We start from the raw sequence: 24,697 nt of genomic DNA on the forward strand, positions 1-24,697 counted from the left end.
TCTGTGCATACTATTGCACATACTATTGTCTGTGCATATGTATTGTTTATCAGCAGTTATATCTAATCTTAGATTCTAACTGACTTCACGCAAACATCATTTGATTAAACTAGACTGAAGGTGGGATTGGGATCTTTCTTTCTTTGCTAGGCAAGTTTTTTGAAGAGCACTCTTGACAAGGAAATTCCAAACCTATAGCCTGTCTGCAAATCTCCTGGAAACGGTTTTGCAGGAGCAAATGCCAGTCTATTCATCCTCATCTAGTATACTTATTGTAAGTGCTTTCAGGCCAAGGAGCTCTAGCTCAGGCCTTGGAGCCGAGATGAATTCAACAGGGAAAGTGGGTGCAGTGGTTTTATGCTGCAAGGCAGATAACTTCTGTCACATCATCGGTTTTAATTCTTCTTGATCCTTGTTGCAGCTTTTTAATGCTGTGCTGTGGAGCATGGGGGTCTTTTGAAACCCTTGTAGTTCATTGTGTGCATGTTCCTGATGTGGCTCTCATTGCCACTTGTCTCTACAATATTGGTTTGTAGGCATAAAGCAGGCGTTTCCCAGAATGTTTTCTGCCTGATTTGGGAGGTTTCTGGCATTTTGCCTTGTTTGTAGTTGTCTGCACACAGGGTTGTGTGCAGTTTTGTCTCTCATGTATTTCAGTACACTGGTTCTATTTCTGAGTTATTTAGTTTGAATTCAACTTTAAGACTCTGTGAAATGCAGAAGAGGGAGAGCACTGTGATACAGCATTTGCTAACCACTTCCTGGTGAATGTGGGGTTCCTGAGTCACCGGCAATAGAGCCTGAAGCAGTTAGGATGCCCTGAAACATCATGAATGAACTGTGAGGATAAATGTATTCAACACTGTCATTTTCCATATTAGTATGTAACCTTCCTGCCAGACATCATTAGCAATGCTATGTCAGTGCTGTCTAGGGACTTTCTTTAAAATAAATACAATAATTGTATTGAGCCCTGAGGTAACGTCACATCCACCCCCAGGTTTAAGGAACTTAACCTCCTTTTACAGGTGTTCATCCCTAATTTGCAGGTACTTAGAGGTCTGTAGAAATACGAAAGTAAAGATACTATTCTGTTGGGAGAAAAAAATCACAAGTGCCACAGATTTAATTAATGAGTATAATCATGAGATTGGTTACATCAAAATAGTTACACAAACAAAGAAAGCCAAAATAATAGAATCATAGAATGACTAGGTTGGAAGGGACCCACTGGGCCATCGAGTCCAACCATTCCTAACAATCCCTAAACCATGCCCCTCAGCACCTCGTCCACCCGTCCCTTAAACACCTCGAGGGAAGGTGACACAACCCCCTCACTGAGCAGCCTCTTCCAGTACCCAATGACCCTTTCCATGAAAAATTTTTTCCTGATGTTGTCCTGTTCCCTGTCACTTGGGAGAAGAGGCGAGCTCCCTCCTCTCCACAACCTCCTTTCAGGTAGTTGTAGAGAGCAATAAGGTCTCCCCTCAGCCTCCTCTTCTCCAGGCTAAACAACCCCAGCTCTCTCAGCCGCTCCTCATAAGACTTGTTCTCCAGCCCCCTCACCAGCTTCATTGCTCTTCTCTGAACACGCTCCAGAGCCTCAACATCCTTCTTGTGGTGAGGGGTCCAGAACTGAACACAGTATTCGAGGTGCGGTCTCACCAGTGCCGAGTACAGAGGGAGAATAACCAGCCTGGATGTGCTGGTCACACCGTTTCTGACACAAGCCAAGATGCCATTGGCCTTCTTGGCCACCTGGGCACACTGCTGGCTCATGTTCAGTTGCTGTCAACCAACACCCCCAGGTCCTTCTCCAGGCAGCTTTCTAGCCAGACTTCTCCTAGTCTGTAGCACTGCACAGGGTTGTGGTGCCCCAAGCGCAGGACCTGGCATTTGACCTTGTTAAACCTCATGCTATTGGTCTCAGCCCAGCGGTCCAGCCTGTCCAGATCCCTTTGCAGAGCCTTCCTACCCTCCAGCTGATCCACGCTTCCACCCAGCTTAGAGTCACCTGCAAACTTGCTGAGGGTGCACTCAATGCCTTCATCCAGGTCATTGATAAAGACATTGAACAGAGCTGGACCCAGTACTGAGCCCTGAGGAACCCCACTTGTAACTGGCCTCCAGCTGGAGTTAACTCCATTGACCACCACTCTCTGGGCCCGGCCATCCAACCAGTTTTAAGTCCACGAGAGTGTGCGCCTATCCAGGCCAGAGGCTGACAGTTTCTGAAGCAGAATGCTGTGAGAAACTGTGTCAAAGGCTTTACTGAAGTCCAAGAAGACTACATCCACAGCCTTGCCCTCATCCAGTAGCCAAGTCACTTTGTCATAGAAGGTGACAAGGTTAGTTTGGCAGGACCTGCCTTTTGTGAACCTGTGTTGACTGGGCCTGATCACCCATGATACATGATACCCATCATACATGAAGGATATGGCCAGATCCATGTCACAGTTCTTCATAAGGTAGTTGGGCTGTAAAATCCTGGAATTAAATGCATGCTACTTAGGCTTTGACTAGGACTCAGATCTCTAAGTCTGACCTTCAATAAGTAAAATGCCTTGTGCAAAAGAAGTTTCTTCACTGATGTGAGAGAGACATCTCCAATCTGCGGTCCATACAATCTCCAGTGAAGTGTCTAAAAAGCACTTAGAAGTGGTTGTCCTTCCTTGTTATGAGGGTTAGCTTGAATGACCAGCACAAATTAGATATCTGTTTTTAGGATGAGAGAGTCTAAGTGGCTAAGACCAGTTCTTCTAGAGTCACAGAGACATGAAGGCTGGAGGGAACCTCTGGATGTCGCTGCTCCAACCCCCACATAAGGCAGAGACAGGCTAGGTTTGCCCTGGGTTAGTTTCTAAATGTTTCTGCACCTTGACTATTGCCTCCTCTTGTGAAGTTTCAGGGTGTTTGAGGAGAGAGATCACAGGTGCTGACTTTCCTTCCCATCTCTAACAGCTAAACATTGAATTATTTTCAGCTAGCAGGTAAGATTCCTTAGTCTCCGTAAATGAAACAATTACTATCTGTTGGAGCTAGTCCAGAGGAGGCCATGAAAATTATCAGATGCTGGAGCACCTCCCAGGCAAGGATAGGCTGAGAGAGTTGGAGTTCATCCTGGAGAAGAGAAGGCTCTGGGGAGACCTTAGAGCAGCTTCCAGTAATGAGAGGGGCTACAGGAGAGCTGGGGAGGGGCTTTATAAGAGGGACGTGTTGAGGGGGAAAAGTATTAAGCTGAAAGAACAGAGATTTGCATCAGATATTAGGAAGAAATATTTTCCTGTGAGGATGGTGAGACACCAGCACAGGTTGCCCAGAGAAGCCATGGATGCCCCATACCTGGATGTGTTCAAGGCCAGGCTGGATGAGACTGTGAGCAACTTCATCAGTGAAAGGCATCCCTGCCTGTGACAGGGGGATTGGAACTGAATGATCTTTGAGGCTCTTCCAGTTCTAATCATTCCATGATTCCATTCTAAAATGGATAACACTCGTGATAAAATAACCAGAGGCTCGGTTTCTCCAGCTCAATAGCCATCACTTCACTCTGCAGAATCGGAAGTGTCTTGATGTTTTTTGCTAGTCTGAGCTGGAACAAAGCTCCTTCCTGACCTGACATAACCCTGAGCCCAGAGCAAAGCTGAGCTTATCTGTTCAAAGACAGCAGCTGCTCAGCTCCCAGTATGGTGATGGCATAAGATCAGAAATTGCATTGCCAAGCAGGCCAGTCACAGGCTCCTGACTGCCTCTCTGCCTGCCAAAATCTGCATCAGTACCTGTTATGAGATATCTTCCTGGGTCTGGCCTGGCTATGAGGTGTGAGCACAGTGAGATCCCATCTGTCTGCAACATGATGGCTCAGGACACTCGCTGTGTGCCCTCTCCCCAGCCTCCTCGATCATTACTTGTGGCTCTCTGCTGACCATTTTTTCAGATTTTCTCATCTCTCTGATCAAGCAAAGATGGGTTAGACTACTGCAATGCCAGTCTCAGCAACACAAGCACAGAGCAAGGCCAGTCTGACATTTAACTTTTATTATATGTCAAGGACCCTGTTAGTTCTTCACATAATGTGTGTTACCTTTGAAAACTCTGAAGTCTGTCCCACTCCCTTAGAGGGGATTTATAGGATTTTTTTTTTGTTTTGCACTTGATTTTATTGAAACACATTATCTTAATTGTGACCTTGTAACACCACTATTCAAGCCATAGCTGTTCTATAATTCATTGCCATAATTGTGTACTGCTCTGTGAGTCTCTGTAGCACTGGCATTCTACAGAGTCTTGTGTTAATAAAAATACTGAATATTTTTGGAACAAGAACTAGTCCATGGGGGATCTCATTAGGAAGATTCATCTTTGATGTTTCCCTACTGATTGATCTCAAGATACAGAAGATGATTCAGATTTTAATCAAAACAGGGTGAGCTCCCTCAGTTTCAGTTAATGCTTGTTTTAAGAAAAAAACCCAAACACCAAGTAACAAACTGTTGGATAGATTCATGCATATTATAGTGTATACTCTATCAAAGCTGTTTTATTGACCAGATAAATGATCGTGCAAAAATAAATCAAGAATTTTGTAAGAACTTTCATGAAATTATTTTTGATAGTATTAATTGCCTGTAATTCTAAACTCTAATTCTCTAATTGCTTCCCAGATTACCTGTTTTCTTAATTTTTGTGTAAATTTATTTAAAGTTACTCTGACTGATCTGTAACTTTCTAATTGAATCCAGGCCAAGCTTTGCACCCTGTGTTGTACACTTCCTTTGGAAATTGTCTGCCTGATTTTTATTTAACTTCACTTGCTAATTATTGAGATGGATCATCACATGGAATAGGACATTCAATTTGGACATTCTGAACCCTTTATTTGAAACCATCAGAATAAATTCACATCGGGGAAGGGGGAAGGGAGAAGGGGGAGTATGTCCACACTGTAGAAATTAGTTTTGCAACTGGTAGCTTCTTGAAAATATAAAACGTAAACAAGCGTTCAGGCTCTGACCACAGGAGGTTCATACCGTAGCACAAGATAAATGCAAGAAGTTGAGCTAAGGAAAAAAACTAGTTTGTTTCTTCTTAGCTGTATTGGTCATTCAGGATTAATTAGATTAAATAAGCTAAAATGCTTTAGTCATTAAGATTGGCAGATAAGAGAGACAGTGCTGAGTATAAAGGCAGCATTTTCACAGGTTTTTTTTTGAGCCTAAGTGTATGCATTAAAAGAGATCACTTTGTCATAATAATCATGTAAATACATTCTGTAAGAACTGGAAAGAATACTTTTCGTGCCACAATTGCCCGAAAGTTATTATGTAGCTCTGCGTATTTCTTTTTTTCCGTTAGGCATGTCCAGATTTTTAGTTATATTTTTAAACAATGTGTAAATTTAACATATACTCATAATTTCACTTATGCTTTTAAACAACATGTTGTTGCATGATTATCCTTTTAACTACCATTGTTGACCTGTTTGGGCAATAGTGTATAGTTTGTCCAGGTCATTGTCACTCTGTAAATTCTACACAAACTGTATATAAACTATATAACAGTAGTATGTAGGTAGTATGTATTACATAAGTATAAAGAGCAGGAAGGATCAGTTTGACCCTGAGCTGATAAAACTTGGAGAAACCTTAAGAAGAAATTGTCTGAACTGCAAAGAGCCAGTGCACGCTTATCCAAAGCTCACATTAATCTGATAAATAACAGGTTTTACTTAAAAAAGGTCAGAAAAATCATGAGTTACTAAGAATAAGTATTTTGAAAGAGTGTCAGCTCTGCTGTGTTGTTATAGGTACCAGAGCCTTCTAACAAGGTTTTGCTTTGAGAGAGAAATCAGTGTTGGAAAATAAGCCAATTGTATCTGCAGCACTCTGGTCCTGCATAAGTAAACTCACAAGCAGCATGCAAGCAAGTTCCTTCTTCAGGAGTTACAGACACTCCTGTTTGATTTTTCTATTTTTTTTTATTTTCCCTAGTATTTGAGATATTTCAAACAGCTGAAGGTGAAACCGCTGAATCCTGCATTCCTTGTTATCTTTTCCCATAAGAAACACTATCAGAAAACAAAAAAGTTTCTTTAGTACGTTTATTCAATTTACCACAACAGCCTCAGAAAGTCTAACAGAGATAGATAAAAATGTTTGTTGTGATCACTAAAACATTGAAAGTTCTTCAAATTATCATTTGCTTGTCATTTTCTAAACCTGTTTTTTTTGTCTTTTATAGACCAAGAGTGCTAAAAAAGACATAAAAATGTAAAAAAATAATCAGGCCAAACTTTGAACTTAGTGCTGTATCAAACATATGTCTTTTCCCCTTTTTTTCCCACTCTGTTAACAAAATTTTTTCTAGTTCTTATTGACATAGTTTAGCCAACTCCTCTCTTGCAGTGTACATTGTCAGTGATATACTTCTCAGATGCTCTTCAAAGACATAGATCTATATATCTTAAAACAGAAGTGCTAAAAAGAAGAAAAGAGTAATACAAGAGTATCTTAACCCGGTTTTCATAGAAAAACATAATTTTGAGAGACTCTGAAGGGTATTACACTCACTTCCCTCTGCCCAACTTTCTGATACTAAGAAAGTTACACAGTCGGCAGGAAACTAATGTGATGACTATAAGTGATCTGCTCTGGATTACTTTTTCTCTTTTAAGATATGTATTGTCAGAAAACATCCGTCTCATGATAACAGCTCAAAGAAAAGCAACAAAAAAGAAGGGATAATGGCATAACTATTAAAATTTCAACAGAAAGTAAAACCTGCTCCTATTCCAAATGAAAGTAAACATATTTTGAATTAGACCTGGACCAGATCAGAGCAAATAACGACCCCTTTTTACGATTTGAATGAATTATGTATTCAGATGAGAGCTAGTAAGTTGTGCTTGGCCAAATTTTCTTCTATTAAAGTACCTGTTTATATAGTTTAAACCAGGGTAGAGTACTGTTTGTGTGTTATCCTGTTGTATCTGCTACAGTACAATAACCCATACAGAAAATGAGGTAACTACCAACTATTACAACTGTTAAATGATTTCTCTCTTTTTAATGAAGGGGTGAGCAAAGGCACATGTAAGCCCTGCAAGCAGTATGATCTCCCTGATGTGGAGTTTTATGGTCTCTAACAGCCAGGAAGACCAGACCAAAGATCTGGCCTACGTACAGCCAAAGAGGTGTTTTCTACAAACTTAGCTTATGTAAATAAACACAGATCATTCAGAGAGATGAGAAAAAGAAAGATAAAGCACATTTTTTCTTTCTGCTCCAATGCTTCTGACACTACGTCAATAACTCCTGACAGACAGAAAGCATTCAGCTTCAGAAGTCTAACCAGTATACACCATTTAGTGTGATCTTTAACCAGTCTGCTGTGTTTTAAAATAGGATAGTCTGGTGAAGGAAAAGAAATATTTATCAGGGCAGCTAAGACCATCTAAGGATGTAATTGAACAGTTTTAGGATCACCTCTCATCCATCAGTGCTCTTCTCTGATAAATTACAGAGAACCTTAGATCAGTTTGGAAAACTTTGAGTCTTTTTGCTCTTCCATGTGTTGCAAAGTACTGTTGATTTTGAGGATACCATGGATGGAAGCTCATTTAAAAATGATAAGCATGAGCCAGGAGTAGGAGTTATGTCGTCATCCACATTGGTTGTTTTGGTACCAACAGCAGTAGAGGGACCTTCCAAAGAAATGGGCAACCCAGTAGGCTTCACCAGTCACAGCTCCAGAGGTTTATTAGGCCAGAGCTGCACAGAAAATATGAGACTGTATAGCAACTCAGCCACTCAACAGTTTGTCTTGAAATACTTCGGATGGAGAACCTAAATACTGAAAAGGGGACAATTGTTAGCAAGTTTTCTAAGGCAGACATTCTTCAAAAAATACAGGTGCACTATGTATACACCCCATGTATAAAAAATCCCTTTTTACTAGTAGAATAAAAGTTTGCGTTGTTTTTATTTGACTTTGTGTGCAAGAAGGAGAAAGACGAGTAAAAACACATCCATTTTTTATTTCGTATTGCAACATAATTCTTGTCTAGGTTACAAATAAGTTATACCATATAAAAAAGGGTGTTTTGAGGCTGTTCTGATAAGACAGGCAACATCAGTACAGAGATAATTACAGTTATTCTTTCTTTGATCTGTCTAGAAAAATCCATATTTTTATAATGTTTCATTCTGTGTTTTCTCCCATGGTAGGAAATATAAATCTTTCTATGCAGTTATGTCAAACAGTTGGAATTTTTGTATTTTCTTACCATTATGATTGACAAGCCTATTTTTGGGCCACTCTGAAGATGCATAGAGTGAGTGTCACTGACATCACAATGAGGAGTGCCTCAAGTCTGAACATTTCAGTGCAAAGTTTTGAAATATGTTTGCATCCAGGAAAACAAAATGTCAAGCAAAACTTGAACTCCCTGGGATCTCTAGGCAACTTCTTGTGCTCAGCAGGCCCTGAAGCTGTTTTAGCCCAGCTGTGGTCTTTGTGCTTCATCCTGGTGGTGCAGTCTGCCTTGATTTATGGCAGCTCATGCCATGTCAAAGGCCACTGATCTTTCCACCCTGACGTCAAAAAGATGGGAATCAGATTGTGCTTGGAGAATAGGTTCCTGGGATAGCAAGAATGATAAACCGGAGACTAAACTCTCAGTATTGTCTAAAGTGTAATGTTAAACAACTTTCTTTTGAAGCATAATAAAAACAGTTCCATTTACATTAAAGTTACCAGAATACAGTCAGCTTCTAACAGATTTTGATTTCTTTTTCCTTTAAATTAAAATGAAACCTATAACTCTTCCAGACTGTTCTCTACATTGCAGAAGTTCTTATAGGAAATGATTCACTGACAATCTAAGATACATACAGGCTGGTTTTCTGGCAAGATTAGGAATGCCAAAAACACCTCACACCCAAACCAAAAAGTGCAAGTGATGAGGAATGCAACTAATGCAAATGTGTTTTCAAGTATACAGAAGTGGGGAAAACAGATCGCTTGAGAGGGTGTTTAAAATATTAAGCAATACATCTAGGATGGGAGTAGGTCACCTGCCTTTCTTATGAAACTATGCAGCTTCAGCAACACCTACAGTTTCCCAATGGGAATGGCAAGTATCATATCTGTGATTGCAAATATGATAGCAAATCAAGTGGCAGTTTAATTTTTGCCAAAAGATTACAACACCTAGTGAGGGTAAAACCTTTTCATATCCTTGATATTAGGCTAAAAAATGAGCTTGACCTCTATGGTATTTTATATCTTATCTTAAATGGAAGTAGTTGACTGGCGCAGAATCATTAGCGATCAGAAGAAAACTCTATTTTGGCAGCAGTATATCAGATGTTATATTTCTGTGTTTTTCTTTGTAATTTTTCCCCCAGAATATGGGTAACCAGTCAGTTTCTTTTCTGAATCTTGCAATGAGAAGCCATGAGCGTTTTGTTAAAACACTTTAGAACTACTGGCAAGATTTTGACTGCCGCAATTTTAGAGGTTTTGTCTCCTGCACATTAGAAATGCACTTTCTGTACCTGAAGATAATCAAAGATAATATCAATCCAAAACAACAATGAAGTCCACAGGAATTTTTTCCTTTGACTTCTCTGCTCTTTCGCAGCCAGCACAAAGGTATAAAACCTTGTATTTCTTCCAGTCGCTGGGAGATAAATATAAGTGAGGGTCAAAATTTATAACTGAAAAATTTTATGCAGCAGACCTATTAGATGATGTCAACAATAGTCTGGATTAAGAAAAATACGTTAAAAGACCATTCATCTTTTTATCTCTCCTAATTTTAGATACACACAACAATTATTCCTGAGTACAATAATTTTATGCAAAAATTTTACTCCCAGAAATTTTTATTCCCAGGCATTCAAAATATTCTGCACTAAGTATACCACACATATTCAACTACGGAGGAAAATTCTAAGGACTTGCTCAAAGTTACATGAAATATCTCCTCATTAAAGAACAGCTTAATTTTAAAATAAGAATTGGACTGTCTTTGAAGTCTTTCCTTCTGAATTAGCCAAAGAGAATGGCTAAGATTACTTTATAAAGAATCAAGAGGTTAGTCGTAGTTTATGACAAAGTTTTCAAATATGTGTTTAATTTTGCTCTACGCATAATTTCTCCATTCAGAAAAGGAGGTGTACATCTGCTGGTCAGCAGCTACATTCAGGAGAACATTTCTGGGTCTGTGATAAGTTGATCTGTCTATACAGCTTCAGCTGTGGATACTACTTAAGTTAAAATATTACATTTTGAAAGTTTCCTACTCTTCTAAGCATTTTGTCAGTTGATTGAGTAGCTCTCCCCAGCGCACACCTTGTTTGGAGGAGGAATGATAAAGCTAAGATACTTGAGCTTTCCAAGCTTTGTCCATGACCTGGATTATTGGATCATCTCTGTACTCTTGCTACAACTTCTACAATTTTCTGACCTGCAAGTAGAAAATTCAATGAGTATTCTGTAGTTAAGAAGCAAAAATATCACCGTTTTACCTCAGTGCACTGAAATTACTTTTTCTACTGTTCTCATTTGACAACAGTTTTGGCTAATTATTTGTGAAGGTCATATGGTAGTTGCATATTTTAGAATGACATTTAAAGTCAATAATTATCTACTGAATTTACAACTTTTAAAATTTCACTTCCATTTTGTTATCTCCAACTTTTCTACATACTTTCCCCTGGGCCTGAAGGAATGCTGTTAAGAAGTAAAGGGGGAACATCGTTTCCACCAATAACTCAGAGAAACTGTGTTAGAAAGAAATTGTTAACATTATTTATGTAAGTGTGGGTGGTGAATGAATGGGATATTTTACTCCTTCAAGTAAACAAAATGCCATCCCTTTCCTACAGTATAAATTATTTAAGCATGAAATGAAAGCCATGGGTTAGATCCTGACCGGGAGGGGAAATGAATGAGATAGAATTGATGTTGGCACCAGTACAACCTTAGAACTACATAGTCTTTCTAGTTATATATCTTTCTGAAGACTTAAAAATGTAAAATCAGATAAGTTCTCCACTGACTCACATAAAATAATATTTAACTATGATTTGCCAACCAACCGATGAAATGTAATCTCAAACTGTTTCTTTCAGAGACAAAATTTAGATTATATTATTAGGATTCTACATTCATTTCCCCTTTACACAACATTTAATATCCAGGGCCAGTGCACATGCAGAGAGAACACAAACAATTCAGTTATTACTGTTGTGTTAAAAACTTTTGCAAATTCAGCAAAATTGTGAGCAGAGAAAAGCTATTAATTAATGCACAGATTACCACATATTAAAAATGGTGAGAATTTTCAATGAGCATTTGAAACAGAAGGGAAATTCTAAGGAAATGTACTCACATTTCTGACAAAACTATTTGGAAAAAAATCTTTATTTTTGCATCAATAAGGCTAAATAATTTCTTGCCATGTCTACTCTTTCTACAGTCAAGAATTAGAGTTTATGGTAAGTAAATATTTATGGTAAGTAAATAGAAGTTATTTTCATGCTAAATAAAATTCTGGTTACACGAAACATGTTTTTAAAAGAATTTCAATTTTTTTTAAAATTTTATGTGAAGATTAGATTAAATTCAACAAGAAAAAGGTACTTTCTTTACCTTGGTTTATCAACTATAGGCTCTAGAAGAAGACTTAAGAGAGAGTATGTAAGAACTAGAATAATTTATGACAAATATGAACTGAAATCACACACAATATAAACAAAATCATTTGTACTAGGATGGTAGATCTCCTACTTTCCTTTAAAATTACATAGAAATTGCTCTTCAGACCTAGTTCATCTCCTAGAATACTTCTACAGGACAGGAGTCCTTTAGTGAAATTTTAGCTTAAGCCGAAAAAAAAAAAGGAAGAAATTTTAATTCAAATGTGAATTCTAACAAGATTGTTGATATTCCACCACTTAGCTACCAAGTCACAGGGATTATTTAATATGTTCCTCATATTAATAAAATATCAAATGAAGGAAAAAAACCCAAGCAGACACCGCTTAGTTTTTTCAAAACTGTTACCTCAGGAATCAAGATTTCTAGATCTGGAGTCTGAAGCTTTTGGTGCTGGAGTAAATTGTAGTAATATATTTCTTTTCAATGAAATCATAGCAGTTGAAGGCTGAGGTGGAAAGAAAGAATTAGATCCACTGTATGGAAGTGACACATCATATTTGCATTTGCATGTGTATGTTTATAAACTTCAGTCTCAGGTATGTGACACATTACAAACTGTTGATAAGCAGTATATAAATTACAGGCATTTACATTCATGTAAAAATAAACAAATTAAATACAGACATTTCTGTACAGAGGAACATGATGCACCAGCTATCTTCCCTGGCCTTCTGAGGCAGTTTGCTAACTGCTGGAGAGAGCCATACAGGTCTTAACAACTGAGGTACAGTTTCATAATCTATATTACATGAAGTAGTATTTCTACATTATTCTATTCTGCACTAAACAGAGGGCTGCAGCTGAATTTCAGTAACTACCTCTATGTTTTGTCTCCAGCTTACAGGTTTTGATTGATAAACTTCAGCATATAAAAGAAAAAGCAAATGAGATCAAATATGTCATTCTAAAACACTCCAAGTCTCTCAGCTGTGCATTCCTAATAGCTTTGCATGCTGGTAAACTGTCATTGAGTTGCAGTAGTTTACAAGTGACTCAGCCAAAGATGCCTGCACCCTGAAGGCTGTCAGTTTCTACGTTGGTGGTCCCTAAAACATACATGGCAGTCTATAAAATGATTGTTTAGAAAGCAACACAGGGTCAAGTTTGGCTTTCACAAATAAGAAATGGTAGAAAAAGCTGCCCAGAGATAATGCTATATTACTGAGAAACTGAGAAAAATGAAAAGATTATTCCTGTTACTAAGATAATAATCTAAGATGAAAATTCATCTCACTGCAGAACTACAAAAGACACATTTTTGTGTTCTCATTCAGATGCTTTCTGTCAACATGAGTGAACTTAACAGGCAATTATGCAATGCTCCTTTACACTTTATGGAGGGTAGGGGTCCTTAATCTGGGAGTAAATGACATTTCCATACATTTAAAGTCCTTTCACAGGCCTTAAACATATGAGGAGCGGCTTAAGGAAGTCTCAATATAAATGAACATTTTTCTCAGTACATTTCCAGAAGACCTTGACTGGCTCATAGCTGTATTGATTTATATAAATAGAGTCTACAAGTGTCTTGTATTAAATATAAAAATGTAGCCATGAAGAAGAGAATAAAACTTGAGTCCTCCTTTTCTGCATTTATAAAATGATTTTCTTCCTTGTACAGAGTGCATTTTCTAGTTATACAAGTATTGATCCAGTTCAGAGCACAGAAAACTTGCATACAAAGCATAAGGGAGTAGGAACATTCTCCCAAGAGTTTTATTTTTTGCTATAGATTATATCAGTATTTTCTCAGCAGTTCTATATGCTAATGTTTAGCTGAACACACTAGAAATCCATTGACTGGTGACTTGTTAATCTACTTCTGAAAGCTAAATTACCCAGGAGGAGGACTAGTAATACTGTAAGTATTTTGTTTAGAGCATCAGGAACTATTTAGGGAAATCACAGAGGTGATTTAGCAAAGAAAACAAAAAGAGAATTGTCAAAGTTGCTTTGCAAAGCTAAGGGCCTCTGACCCATGAAGAACTACTGGAAGAGTATTTCTTTATCCAGCACATCCACAATTAGGCCACGGAAATTTCTGTCTTTCATAGTTTTAAGCATATTCTTAAAAGGAATATATCTGTTGCCAAATAAAGCTGAATAAATAATTGCTTCAGCAGTACTATGGTATTAATGAGCCTGTTCACCTGTATCAGACCAGTAATCCTTGGCTGTTACTTTTCTTCTCATCAGGTTCCAGCATCTGTGGCATCCTGGAACAGGCAAGCTGCTGGAAGTTCTAGGAGGGGCTGCACTCCCACTGATACCCATAATTTCTCATAAAGGATGTTTTACACCTCTGCTGTGAGATCTGCACCAGCCTCCAAAAGAAAAGGGATTCGTTTTCATGTTGTGGGAAGTCCCCAGTTCATATAAGTCCCCTTCAGCTGTGCATAGGTATAAACAGAATCATGATGCAGGATGTGAGCTTTCCCAGTAGTGCTGTAACCTAAATTCCTCTCTCTGCTTTATGAAATCCTGCACAGACATTCATATATTCCTAAAGGTTTATACAGCTTTCACAGAAGCATGCATCTTACTGAATCATGTATATTTCCTTATATAACCCCTATCCAAATGAAACTAAAGGGTTTAGTTCAACCAACAAAGAGGTATTGGATCAGCACTAAAGGGACCAAGACAAGACCAACTCAGGAGAGCTACCTATCTGCTGGGGATGTATGCCCCACAAAGGGCTGAGTGATGGCGCTGTATGGAAGACCACCTTTCACCCTTTCACACCTTTTGCTTTGTTTTGGTAGGAATGAGGGGTGGTCTAGTCTGCTGGCTAGACCAGCATACATGTTTGACCTGGACCACCAGCATGGTGTGGGAAACACCTCTGACACCACCTCCCTGTAGTGAGAAGATGACTAGCCTTCCCTTTGTATCAGCTGAGGTCCATTCACTGATGCAGGAGCATTTCTCTGATGTGCTCCTTGAGCCTTACAGCCTTTCACCAGAATGAAAATGTTTTAGCTTCCAGCTTCGGCTGCAAACCCAGCGTAGTGTCAGAGGCCACCAGAGGGCTTGGGAGGGAGGAAGCAGGTCTGACCTGCCATTCAACCTATGCCTGGGTAGTTAGCAGCAATGCATAGGGTAGGTAATCTCTGAGGTCTGACAGAGAGTTTTTGGGCAAATTGAAAGCAAGGTATATGACAAAGGATGATCCTCAAATCTCCCTGTAGTGGACATCCAGCCTGAAATCAATTATCTAAAACAAAGAGCTTCACTTCATATTCCTAGGCAATATCATGGATTAACTTTGCAACCCTTTATATTGCAGGGATGAACACAATTTTATAATCACTGAGAATAAACAAATAAATAAAATGACACCCCTACCTCACATACTGACAAATAACGCACACTTATTCCTGCAGGCATTTTTCTCAGTCTTTTTTTCTCTATATGAAAAAAATAGAAAGAGGGAGAATCAGAAACCTGTAAACTTAAAGAGAAAAAAGCTAGTTGTAAAGCTAGAGAAAGGGAAATCTCAGCACAATCATCTTTTTACTCTTCCTGTTTCTCTGAAATCAAAAGAAGCAGTCATTTCTTGCTTTCTGCTCCTCTAGGTATAACTCATGTATGTTATGTCAACTCACTTTCCTAGTGCTCCAATGTGTAAGATACCGTTTTCCAAATCATCACATATTCTTTCTAGCTTTTATAGATACATCTCCTTTCTTTAAAGAAGACAAGAACATTCTCTTCCATTTTGTTACAAAGTAAATTTACTTCAGTCCAAGATCAAAGCAAACAGAAAATAGTTTCAAAATCAAAGAAACTTTATATCAAATTATTTTCCCAAGTGACTTTTCAGTAGGTGTTCTTTTCAAGGGAAGAATGAGCTTTCATTATCTTCTTGCACATCATAAAAGTGAACAGTCAAAAGCACTTTTTTTGTATTTATCATGAGATCCTTTGTGCAGCAGCCACACCACTTTGCCTAAATTTTAGCACATAGGCTCAGAGGTGATCCATTCTGCCAAACCAAATGCCAGGATCCTTGGACAGGGCATGAAACAAAGTTAACTTCAATTAAGTGTGAGCCTCTTATTAAAATACTGATGGAAGAAAACAGGAGGTAACTACGACCTGGGACCTGGTCTCCCACATTTTTAAGGATGAGAAACAGTAGAAGCAATAATAAGAACTGGTGGTTTAAATACTTTTTTTTTTAGTGTTAGAAAATATCCTCCTGGATTTTCATCGTAAGGGAGAAACCAAACAAAAGGCTGGAAAAACAAGACCCTGGGGGCTGAGAGAAAGGGGTACAGGAGGATATGTTGCTATCAGGTGAGATGTAACAGGGCTCTGACCGCAGGCCACTGCGTTCAGCTGCATGGGGCATAGATCAGGAAAACAAGGAGCAGGATCCCAGGCCCTTTCCCTTATGAAGTAGCACCTCAAAAACCAGATCTATAAATGCAACAAGCCATCACTTGCCTGCTCACTTGCCCAATTCTAGAAATTTAATGGCCTAGTCTGGAGAAAAAGGAGTTTCACCCATCATACCTGGTGATCAGGAGCCTGCTGAGACATAACTGACCCTATTTTATAATATATTTTCAGAAATAATTTTTCTCTGTTGTTTAAAACACTACTTGTTTTTCACTATATTGTTATTACTGCATCTTACATACAGCAGAGGAAAATTTGCATTTTCACTGAAGTTATGTTGTGAACTTCCAGTGTCAATTTGTTCCCTTGAGGTTATAGTATAGAGTTTGTACAGAGGCAATGGTCACAGTCAGAGATTTGAACAAAAACATCAAGATGAGGAAGGATCAGGTGGTGAGAAAGGTTTGATCCTTTTTCTCAGGCATCCTCCTTTTCACCTATATCCTCATTCAAACGTGGTAGGCAACTGCTTTGGGCTTGAAGCTCTCTAAGAGGTGCTTAGTGGCATGTATTCCTCTTTAATTTTCTCTGACACCAATGTGCTCCTTCATTTTTTGTTTTTCTCCCCAGTGATGCTCGCTAGTTTGGTATATTTTGGATGCATGCATGGATAAACAGGAAGATGCAGTCTGTATTTCAAGCATCCCATGGTAAAATTTTGACATCCACTGTCACACATTGCCTGTTTTAATTTGAGCCTCAAATTATTTCAGCTGTAGGCATGAAAAACAGCAAAGGACTTTATTTCAGCATAAATCCTGTGTACACCTATGTAGTGTTTCCAAAAGAAAAACAGAGAGAAAGAGAGAGAGAAGCTCTAAATTATATTCAAAACAAAATATAAATATTGGTCAGAGGCAACTGGAAATGCAGAAATTATGTGCTGAGTCATCCCTGTGCTCTGAAGCTAGGAACACAGCATAAAGATCAGAGCTGAGAATCACAGTCTAACACCGTTAATTAAAATGACAAGGAAGAGACTGCAATCAAACACAACTTACTCATAGGTTAAAGGACATGTTTACTTGGAAGGACATTTACTGCTGTTTCCATAAAGTGGAGGCAGGGGGAGATGCTCTGAACCTTCAGCAATTCCAAAGCCCCACACAACATAAAGGCCCTATTTTTGTTAACATGTTGTCGCACGTCATGAATAGTGGTGCAACAGCTGGTTTTGATGTAATTTCTTTTGAGACCACCAGATTACAAGCTGTTTATTGCATTCTTCTCCCCAGACTGCTCCCTGGATACAGGCAGGGAGTCAAGAGGTCAGAGGTCTAAAGCCAGGAGGTAAAGTATTTGTCATCATTTAACAGGTCACTTGTTGCCACGTACTATGCAAACTGGACAGTGTCTTGCAGCCTAACAGGATGATGTGATGTGTTTTAATTTTCATGTCTCCAAAATTGGAAATGGTCCAGTCTGAGTGTAGAAGTAATTTTCTTACCTGGGTTCATCAGTTTGTGCCAGGGATGTGTGTGGGGAAGGCATAATCCCATGCTACATAATCCCATGCTACATAATCCCATGTAGCAGCAAAACTTTTTCGATTAGTGCCATGATTATGGATTGTCTAGACCTACAGCCAGTATACATGCATAAATCCACAAAACAGAGGGAGAAGGCTCTAACATAAGCAGGTAGGGCTGTTCATTAGCTGCTGTGAGTCATTACAGCTGCACCTCAAATTCCAGTTATGTGGCTGGAAATTTAAGAGCAGAAACATTCTTAATTGCTGCATTTCCTTTTTTGCTGCTCCTTGTTTTGTGGGGAGTGTTTGCATTATGTTCTCTTTCTAAGAGTATTAAAAACAATTGGTTTAAATTGTCTGCAAGTAGCAGCCAATGAGATATCGTCTGGAAGAAGCATGTGAATATGGGAAGACTATCTTACAAAGGGAACACACAGACTTAAAAAATGTGGGAACTAGTTGACTTGTCCCCAAAGGAAAAAAGGGGACCATTTCCTACCATTGCAGCCAAGAATCTGAAGCTCCAGAGTGGTTAGTTGTGAAGCTGAGTCTTGCAAAGAATCTCTCTTCTTTGAGAATTACATTCAGGAAACAAAGAAGAAATCCTCATATTTATCGGTTCTTTCTGCAAATCACACCTTCAGATATCAGAAGAGCTATTTGAGATCATCCCCAGCCCTAATAAGTGTGATTTTTTATGTGTACAAACCAAAAGATCTTCAGCTTTTGCCTTTATAATATGTCCAAAGATATATTCAGGCGAAACAAGAAACAGACATTCAGGTATCTCCTAAAGATAATGGCAAATCAACCCAAATTTGTCGTTCCCTTTGTTTCTTCATGGTGTTGGCATTGTGGATCTTGCAAGGTGGCAAAGTGTAAGGTCATGCACTTTTTGCAAGTCCATTTTCATGTAAGGACTTTCATAAAGCAGGAAATTATTAAATTTTTCACAAGGGACATTTGAAGAGTTCACTCTGCCTTGAGACAATCATTATGTAATTGCTTTTTTGAAAATGAAATTTCTCAGTATCAGGTCATTGAATCTTACTGATTCATGCAAGCTGTCCACCTGAATTCGGGTGGGAGGTTCTCAGCTCTGGTCTGGGGTTGATCCTCCCCTGTATGTCAGAAGCTGCAGGGATGAGAGGGAACTTCTTGATGAGGAGCTGCTGTGGTTTCCTACTCCTCGGGAAGAAAGGAAAGAGCTAATGAGAGTAAAACTGGACCATCTGAGTGATGGTCAGTCACTGGATCCCAGAGCAGCATGCATCTGATATTTCTGCTTGATTATAAGAATGAAAAGTGTAGATAAATCTTCTACACTCCGTGGGTGAGAATCATACTTGGTCCCATGCACCAAGCAGACAACCAAACAGATTTGTCCTTCCCCTCCCCCAAGTTACCTGGGCACTAGGCTGGCTACTCCCCTACTTGCCGACCTTGAAGGTCCCAGACACCCAGCCAGCCTGGTAGAGGTGGTGGCCCCAGCACAGAAGAGGGAAGTGCAACACCATGGAAAACTGTCTATAAAATCAGTTTTAGTATAAACTCCGTGTTATAGTACTTGTAAGCGGTGCCACATTGGCTCTGCTTGTAGAAATTCCATGCCATTCTAATACTAAATTCTGTGCTATAAAAATCACAATATTCCATTAAGAAAAGAAAGCTTTAATTGTAACTATGATTTAGTGCCACCATCATTCTGTTAAAAATCTGTAACAGGACTCATCTATCCCCTCAGTGCTGGGTGGCATTCATGACCTCAGGCATCTTCACCAAGGCTTGACCAGAAAGAGCTCGAGTCTGGTGGGAATTCACAAAAAAAATAGTGATGAGGGTCTTTCCAAATAATCCCTCATTTTGCTGTGTTTGGGAATATTTGAACTCAGTATAAAAAGGGAAAATAATAAAAAAAGAGAAATCAACATTGACAACCCAGAATATGGAAACATTTGGATTTAACTTTTAGAATTTGTATCACGTTTTCATCTGAGCTAAAGGCAGAAACTGCCTCTTTTACCCCGACATGTTAACTCTTCTTTTTGCAGTATATTCTGAAGTGTTCCTGGAGTTTAGAATTATCTCATCCTTTTACATATTATATGGGTTATGCAGCTTAGCAAACAGGGGTGGTATAGAGAGCTTCATTAAACGTTTTTATTTAGAGTGTTTATCACCAGCGGGATTGCAGGGAGTGCTGATGGGCTAAGAGTAATCATATGAAGCAGCTTTTCCCTCCCCCTCATGCGCTGCCCTCTGATGAATCTAGGTCAAGAAGGAGCAAGACACCCTTCAATGTTCCAGCCAACCTTCCTCCCCAGTGATGATGCTATAGTTTTTCAAACTGCAACAACCTCTAGAAAAAAAGGATAATTATTAAGTGCGTCTTGGTTTGTTCTAGCAATGATTTTAAATGCTTTCTATATGAAAATGTGTTCTTAGAATAGAGCTAGAAAACATTTTCTTTGAAGTGAAACTTGGTTAAACCAAAACTATCTCTTTATATATTGCATACTTCATGTATGTAATACCATACATATTAGAAACATGTTACTTGTGATTTTTGGAATACCCAGTTTTGATGAAAAGGTTAGTCAGTAATTTTGGTGGGCTTGTATGTCAGCATTCTTTTTCTTAAATATGACAAATTAATGGAAAAAGATTAATTGATATATTTTTACCTGTCATTCTGAAAATAGATGCATTACCAATACTAATATCAACACAGACCTCTCTTGTCTTTCCCTCCAAAAGTTTCATCACTCATTTAAACATAAACTCAGATCCTATGATCAGAATTTGCTATTGCAGTTAATATTACACTATGTATAACCTAATCTACTATGTGATTGAGAAGCACAATCGCTAATATACAGGAAACCTTTTCTACTTCTTTTGTACATAAAATTAAATTAGTCTTAAAAATGTGGTTTTGAGGTTCTTTAGTGGCAGCAGGGGCAGTAAAGGGACATATACTCTGTTATTTATGCTTTCTTACAAGCACATTTCATGCAAAATCCTACTGCCTGAGAAAATAAAGTGAAGGTGAAGAGATGAACTTTCACTGGGTAAACTGAGCTCATTCATTGTGCATTTGTTTGCTTTAATCTTGATTTTATATAATACTGTGGAATTAGGATACACTGCTCTGCTACTTCCTCCTTTGGTTTTTGAGGTATTTACCACTGACACTTTCTAATTCATCCTAGAAGCTTCCTGTGCAAAGGTTTTCTAAACTTTAGTTCTCACTTACTTCTGAAAAGAGACAAGACAATCTTTTCTTGAAATTTAGGAGAATTCAAGCAAAAAGTTCCAAGATCCAGTCTCCTTCCAGCACATCTCTTATATGAGAATAAATATGAAATAATGAGAAGGTTTTGGGGAAGGGGAAAGGAGGAATGGGAGAAGACATGGAAAGGGAAAGGGCAAAGGAAGGAGGAAAAGAAAGTGGAAAGCAAGAGGAAGGGGAAGGGAGGGGATGTCTTCCAGTGGTTTGTCTGTCAGAATGATGAGTTCTGCATTCTAAGACGAATATCCAAAAACAACATATCATAAAGTAAACATAATAGCTCCAAACAATTAAATTCACAAGCCAGGTGTCTATGAGTCAGCTCTCCCCGTTCAGATTTGGAGTTTACATCAAGAAATGTAAAATATGTTTTTTCATATATACTAGCTCAGAATTATCCATCAAGTTCACTCCACATATTTCAAAGGGACTGAAGTACAGAGCAAGTTATAAGTTAAGAAAAGTCCCCACAACCTACACTAAAAAGTTTCTATCGAGATAAGACATGGAAATCCTCTAACGAATGTGAGGTTTTATTTAGTACTACAAGCCCACCTTTGGGAAACTGTACTCAATATTGTATCACAGTTTCCAAATATGTATAATTTTAATATTTTGAAATATGTTATTTATTATGCTTGATGAAAAAAAAGACAGTTTTTTTTTGTACACTGAAAGAAAGATCTACCAATTCTGTTGGAAACTAATCAGAAAGGCTCTGCTTATAGAAAAGAAGCTTGATTAAAAAGAAAAGATTAAATGAGATACTTTGTACATTTGCAGACTCATTTCAATTCTATTGCTTCAGTTAAAATGTACTCACCATGTTTCAAAATGATGTCTTCAAACATCCCTGCAAAACTGAGAAATATCAAGGTTTAAGATGGAAAGTCATATATTCTTACACTTACACACATCTGGGTGAGCCTTTATTTGATTCAGAGACACAGCCTATTTGTGCCTTGTACTAAATTGCCCTGGATGTGAGGATTTAAATATGTTGATCTGATTTTTGTTTGTTTGCTAACCTATGACTCGGTGTTCAGGATTTAAAGAAGTGCCAGTCTGCACCTAACCCAGACAAGCAGCCAGCACTCAAACTGGTGGGACTGACCTTCGTGTGCTTTCGTTCCCCAGGACAATTAGCGACGGCAACCGGGCTGAGACACCTGAAACAGCCTCACTGAAGGAAGGTGGTCCTCCTATTACCTCTGTCATTTATAGTCGATACAGGCTGCGTAACCACCTACCAGCAGCTTTAATCAATGTCCATCAGGTCCAGAGAAAATAGCCTCCAGGACAGAGCAAGAAACTCGTCTGCTGCCAGCACCCTTTGTCTCTCCCATACGGGCAGGACATGATTCCCTGGGATAAGTCAACAATTATGTGCTCCGAACTGATCAATTCAGTCAATTTACTGTGCAAAGTAAATTGATCCTCCAGAACAAAGGGATCTGCCAGCCAAGAGGTAGCTGAGAAACCAGCATGACTGTGTAAACAGTGTTGTCCTTGCCCCAGTGTGGAGTGGTCAGCACCATATGGTGCCACTATGAACTTATTAACTGATGGATTAACTCATCTCAGCATTTAGGATCCTCAGTTTCCAGCTGTGAGGATGACTGATGGGCTAACTACTGCTTCAGTCTTGAAAGTTATTTCCTCCATTTAACTGAGTCAAGAAGACAGAAAATTGCCCCCTTTGTAAATGCTAATCTCACCACTCCTTCAAACACTCAACATAGTCATTTACTCTAGGGAAAGTCTTAAAATTGGTATAGTACACATCAAATGCATACTAATTAGCAATTTCTTTTGAAGGCTCCACCACTTATTAAGGGTCTCCTTTTCCACATTTTCATCATGGCCCACTTCACCCTTTAATTACAAAACAGCACTTTCTCCTAATTGTGAGAAGGTAAATTTTACCTGGTATCTACATTAAATACTCCACCTTTTGAGGCCTAATTTAGGGTAAGATAGAAAGCAGGCAGATAGGCATTAAGACTTTGAGGCTCTGTCTTTATTTTAGGCATATTCATTTTATTCCCATTGGCAATAATTTTTAATGGAGCACCCTGTGGAAAGGACATTTCTTTACAAATGGCAAACATCATGACCACACGCTATTGTACCAAGCACTGGTAGTGAGGCTGTGGTTTTCTGAATGCTGCTGAATAGGATCTCACCACCAGCAATTTATTTCTTGGTGTTTTCTAGTAAGAAGATTTCAATAAATTTTAAAACAATCTGAGGTGGATAAGAGGATTTGATCTGTCCGATTCATTCTGTGTTGGCTCAGACCATGACAATTTTCTTTTTATGCGGCATGGTTCTTCACTGATTGAATAATAGGTCTTCAGTTCCTAAAATCCTAGCACTATGTTACTTGTGGCTGCCGTCACTCACACCAGAATTGTGGCATGGAGATACAAAAAAATCTGTGAAGAAAAAATCCCCAAACTAATTCAGAGGCACTTTTTTCTTTTCATTGAAAACATTAAAATATGCTCCTTGTATTGCCTTTCCTGTGCCAGGCACGTGCAACCATAACGTCCATAAATAATTTGTCTTTATGTCTGCTGTGACATAAATACAACTGTAGATGGAAAAATAAATTGCCAAGTTCTAAAGCAGGTTTCAGTATGATGATATTTATTTTCACATGATCCTACTAGGCAACTTTGAGTTGGTTTAGTTCATTATCTTTTGCAAAACACACAGCATCTAAAGCCCCATTCTCAGTGAATACATTCTTATGAAATGAGGGAAAATATGGCATGCAGATGAGAAGAAATAGAAGCTTCAGATGCTTGCTGAAATGTACATTTTAATGGTGTCTCTATCATTGCTTAAAGGATGAAAATGTCTATTTTTGTGTTAAATTAAAAGATGATCATTTCAGAGCATATGTAAGGACAAAAATTTGTCTGGGGGAGAAAGAAACTCTAGTTCTCTAGTCACTCCTGTGCAAGAAAAGCAGAGCTTGTCTGAAGCCAGGAGAAAATATTCACTCAAAGCTTTAATACTTTTCGTTGGATTCTTGAAACTTCATTTCAATCACAATTTTCTCACCAGTTAGAGGTGAAAAAAAAGGAAACACCCTTATCTTTTAAAAGGAACATGACAGGAAACACTATCTCATTCCACTTTATATTGCAGCTTTTTAAATAATTACATCAGCCATTAAAACTGAGGTTAAAACAGAGGTTAGCATATATGAGTGCTGGCTGCCAGTAAGTTACGTGTTTGGGTTTACTACCAACAGAAATCCACTGAACAGACTTCCTAGTCAAATAAGGCTCCAAGAGCTTTAATTCATTTGCATTTTAGATATTCTGCCGTGTAAGATATGGAACAGTGCAGGAGAACCAGAGATGACTCCTAACTTTGGGTCGCCTTTACCTTGAGGTGCCCCAGTTCAGAGAAGGGGGAACCTCTTCAGCAGCCACAGAGTGATGGTTGCTGGCAGCTAATTTATTCTAACTCTAGCATCTGTCCACTACACAGAAGAATCAACACACTTGATAATTTACACAGCCTTTACAAAATGTCACATTAATGTTAAGCGATATCTATGTATCAGTGGGTAAAATGTAATACTTGTACCCAATATCTGTGGCCTGTGGACAGGGTGAGACCAAGTCCAGATGCAGAGCTGCCCCATCCCAATGGCAATCTCCATCCAGCCTTGGGTCTCAGCGCCTGAAACAACAACTACACCCACTGTCTAACAGCTACACATCATGGACCTGGCCACATGGGCAACGGTGTTTTTTGTTGGACACTTACTTTAGCTGGAA

At 38.7% G+C, this 24,697-nt stretch overlaps 2 long non-coding RNA genes across 4 annotated transcripts in view; both read right to left on the bottom strand.

Annotated features, from left to right (window-relative positions):
- Positions 1-1,932: 1,932 nt before the first annotated feature.
- Positions 1,933-14,439, bottom strand: LOC128850520 (uncharacterized). Its single transcript, XR_008447940.1, has 3 exons — positions 12,073-14,439; positions 10,357-10,471; positions 1,933-7,851 (listed from the first exon to the last, which is right to left on the bottom strand). It is a non-coding gene; the product is annotated as an uncharacterized LOC128850520 (long non-coding RNA).
- Positions 14,440-14,987: 548 nt separating this feature from the next.
- Positions 14,988-24,697, bottom strand: part of LOC128850521 (uncharacterized) — a 107,711-nt gene continuing 98,001 nt past the window's right edge. For all 3 annotated transcript variants that reach the window (XR_008447941.1, XR_008447943.1, XR_008447942.1), the window contains 2 exons: positions 21,721-21,758; positions 14,988-15,137 (listed from right to left, as the gene is read on the bottom strand). This is a non-coding gene — a long non-coding RNA (uncharacterized LOC128850521). The remainder of the gene's footprint in view (positions 15,138-21,720; positions 21,759-24,697) is intronic.

This window comes from Cuculus canorus, chromosome Z (genome assembly GCF_017976375.1).
Source record: "Cuculus canorus isolate bCucCan1 chromosome Z, bCucCan1.pri, whole genome shotgun sequence".
NCBI lineage: Eukaryota > Metazoa > Chordata > Aves > Cuculiformes > Cuculidae > Cuculus > Cuculus canorus.